Source organism: Lactuca virosa, chromosome 8 (genome assembly GCF_052849685.1).
Source record: "Lactuca virosa cultivar CGN04683 chromosome 8, Lactuca_virosa_CGN04683_v6, whole genome shotgun sequence".
Classification (NCBI taxonomy): domain Eukaryota; kingdom Viridiplantae; phylum Streptophyta; class Magnoliopsida; order Asterales; family Asteraceae; genus Lactuca; species Lactuca virosa.
In genome coordinates, this window is record NC_136433.1 from 352,534,610 (window position 1) to 352,537,718 (window position 3,109).

Below are 3,109 nucleotides of genomic sequence, written 5' to 3' on the forward strand. Positions count from 1 at the left end.
CTAGTTAGGATGAAACCTTGGAATATTTAATATTTGCATGTATAATAGAGAAAACATAGATCCAAGGTTTATAGGGTTGCATGTACACCATAGGAGTGTTAGAATGCTCAAAACCCAACATGATCATGATGTTCAAGAAAAAGGAGTTCCAGTTGATTCTCATGATGAAATTTTTTTTGCTCGATTGGAGTACAAACCGATGATATTTTGTGTTCTTGTGATTCGTTTGAAGGAATGATTCCTTATCGGAATCCGGTGATCGAAGAAAATCACAAGTATCAAACTCTAAAAGATTTGATTCAAACTCATGAAGTTGAAGTTGTGGGAAGTGGGTTTGTTCATGAAATCAAGTCTTCAAGATGCAAAAAGATGAGAAACAAAAAGAAGAAGAAGATTAAACGGAAAAACAAGCGGGTTTACTCACAAAAATCGTCAAATGTTGTGAAGTCGAAATCCGTGAAACAAATTTGGGTTCCAAAGCAATGATCTCCAAAGGTTGCATTGAATTTGAAGTCAAAACCCAAAAGAACGAGTTGTACATCACGCATAGTGGGTGGTACAATGTTCAAATTGGAGATTTTCTCGTTCCGACAAAAGAACCAAGATCTTCTAAATTTGATTCGTTCGTTGTAAATGGATATTGATCCGTCAAAAAGGTATCTCAAATGGATTCCAAAACGTCCATGATTTCGATTCATATTTTGCGTTTTTCATTTTTGATCGATTTGCCACATTGGATCAAATCCGTTTCAACCTCTTGATGGGTTTTGAGCATTCTAACACTTCCTAAGTGTACATGCAACCCTAATAACCTTGAATCTATGTTTTCTCTATATACATGCAAATTTCTTTTCAAGGTTATTTCCTAACTAGCAGGGCATGGGGATTACATAGAACATAAAACTAGTAGAAATACATACATTGTTGTTGCTTGGATTCCTTCAAGACTTTGTGAGCCTAGCACCCCAAATGTTGTGCCTCAAATGCTTCACACAACACCACAAGACTTGGAATAACTTGAGAGAATACTTCTTACACTTGAAAATCGGTTATGCCCTCACTAGAAACACTAGGTCACGATTTTGCTAGCCATAGGGTTCCTTTTATAGTGTTGTCACAATTAGGGTTTACACATGAATGCCCTTAATTGTCATGACTCTTTATTTCTCATGACCCATGGGTTTGTAACTCCCATGGACTATCCATGGAGCTCCATATGGTTATAACCAAACCCATAAACCATGGATCATTAATCCACCATAAAAGAATTGATGATTGTCATAATCAACCCTATATATTTAATTAGTCTCACTTTGATCACCAAATTAATACTAGATTAATACTTGATCAATACTTAATTAAATAATACTATTATTAATATATTAGAACTTATAATATATTAATAATCATAAGTGCCTTATTCTCTCATCTAGTCTATCCAAGTATTGCAATGCCATGCAACCCAAATGGACCATGCCGGGTCGGGTCAAGTACATACCAAATAAAGTTATGGACTTAGACACTATATCCAACAGTCTCCCACTTGGATAAGTCTAATAACTATATTTGCAAATATGACTTCAAAATCCGACTAGCAATCGTAGCTCTTTCAAAGTCTCTCGGAACTGAGATGATGATGATACGCCATTTAAGATAAGTGATCATATAATCCTCTGTTCTCATGATATCAGCCGGACAAACACATGGAACATGGTCTTACTTATTGTCCAGCATTTGTTTCTCGATCTCTGATTTGTTTCGACATAGAACTAAATTGAACACATCAATTAGGTTCTGACCGGGCCCGGTACATAGGTCAAAACCAAATCATCAAGGGGCCCAGATATCGCTTCTATTTCTAGAAGGAACAGATAAACTTCGACTGATATGCTTGTACTAACTACTTGTTGAATTATTCACAAAGGCACGTTTTATGACATCGAGTTACCAATGCGTTTTCGTGCAATCAATGAATAACCAACTCATAGTCAACAACTCATATCTCTAGGTTTGAAGATTTATATGATATTACCGTCTCACGATCACTCGAGATAAATTCCATGAAGTGATGCAAGTGAGCGTGGGTTGGATCCAATACTCAGCCCTTATGAGTACTCATGAATGTTGTAGCAACCATTGCATTGTCCAAAGCACTTTTAGACAAATCATACAAGCCAAATTCATGACAGTCTTAAATCAATACTTACTTCCAAAGTTTGACTGACTGTGGATGGTTTGAATAATAACATAATTATTCTGGAAGTAAAAACATACAAAATTGAAACATAGTAAACAATCAACACAAGATAGTAACACCTTACTCATAAATAAATAACAACTTTTATTTATCATCAAATGTCAATTACATTTTACAAGTTTCATGAATCTAATTATTGAAACTAATATCATCCTTCAGCCCAATGCGCCTCGCATGCTGTAAATGCTTAACCCTGCTCAGTCCCTTCGTGAGGGGATCTGCCGGGTTCTCATCTGATGATACCCTCTTAGCCACGAGGAGTCCTTCTTCTATTCGATGTCTGATGAAATGGTATCTTCTGTCAATGTGCCTAGATCTCCCGTGATCTCTCGGTTCCTTAGCCAAAGCACCCGCACTTTCGCTGTCACAGAAAATTTCCATTGGCTCCTTTATAGCTGGTACAACTCCAAGGTCTCCGATGAAGGTCTTTAGCCATATCGCCTCCTTAGCTGCTTCACTTGCTGCTATGTACTCTGATTCACAAGTAGAATCAGCTACTGTCTCCTGCTTGGAACTTTTCCAAGTAATTGCCCCTCCATTTAGGATAAAGACCCAGCCTGACTGAGAACGGAAATTATCCATATCAGTCTGGAAGCTAGCATCGCTATATCCTTCCACTCTCAAGTCATCACTGCCTCCGAGGGTAAGGACCCAATCCTTAGTCCTCCGCAGATACTTGAGAATGTTCTTTACCGCTGTCCAGTGTGCCTTGCCAGGGTTCCCTTGATATCTACTGACCATGCTCAAAGCAAAGGCCACATCAGGGCGAGTACAAGTCATAGCATACATGATCGAGCCCACAGCGGAAGCATATGGTATATGACTCATCTCAGCTATCTCAGCCTCTGTACT